The sequence below is a fragment of the Myotis brandtii genome, unplaced genomic scaffold, assembly GCF_000412655.1.
Source record: "Myotis brandtii unplaced genomic scaffold, ASM41265v1 scaffold435, whole genome shotgun sequence".
Lineage (NCBI taxonomy): Eukaryota > Metazoa > Chordata > Mammalia > Chiroptera > Vespertilionidae > Myotis > Myotis brandtii.
The window spans coordinates 226370-227014 of record NW_005366635.1 but is presented as its reverse complement, the minus strand read 5'-3'; positions in this window follow the sequence as shown (position 1 = coordinate 227014).

Below are 645 nucleotides of genomic sequence, written 5' to 3'. Positions count from 1 at the left end.
CAAGGGACTCAGCTTCCCAGCCAATCGCAGCGAGGCTCCTGCGCGGGCCCAGCCAATGGAGAAGAGGATCCCCTTCGCCCCTCCTCCCGGTCCTCCTTCTTCCTTCAATCCCGCGAATTTTCCCCCTCTGGAGCACGCCCCTTGCGGTCGCGGCCAATCGCAGGTGTCGGGAGGCAGGATTTCCGCTGACGGGAGGCGGGACTTCCGCCGCGCGCACGCACTGACGCACGTACGCACGTACGGCGATGCCGCACTTTGCCCATCTTTCCGGAAAAGCCAACCTTGGCGGTGGGAAGCCTTCAGGAGGTAGCCGGCCCATGATTCTCTCTCATCATGGATGTTTCTGTCCCTCTCTCCCTCTCCCTTCCTCTCTGAAATCAATGATATATTTTTTAAAAGGTTCGCTCAAATGTCACATCACCCCCTAGTTCTACCTCTACAGCCCCGCCCCACGTAGATGAACCTTTTATTCGTAAACTATAGGCCGGATGCACGAAATTCGTGCAAGAGTAGGCCTTCGCAGCCCCGGCTTCTGCCGGAAGGTCGTCCGGACGGTCCTTCCGCTGGTCGGCTGTTCGGGCCTTTTCCATATCACACTTCCATTATCACAGATACGGTGACCACGGGTGCTGCTCCCGACCTAGC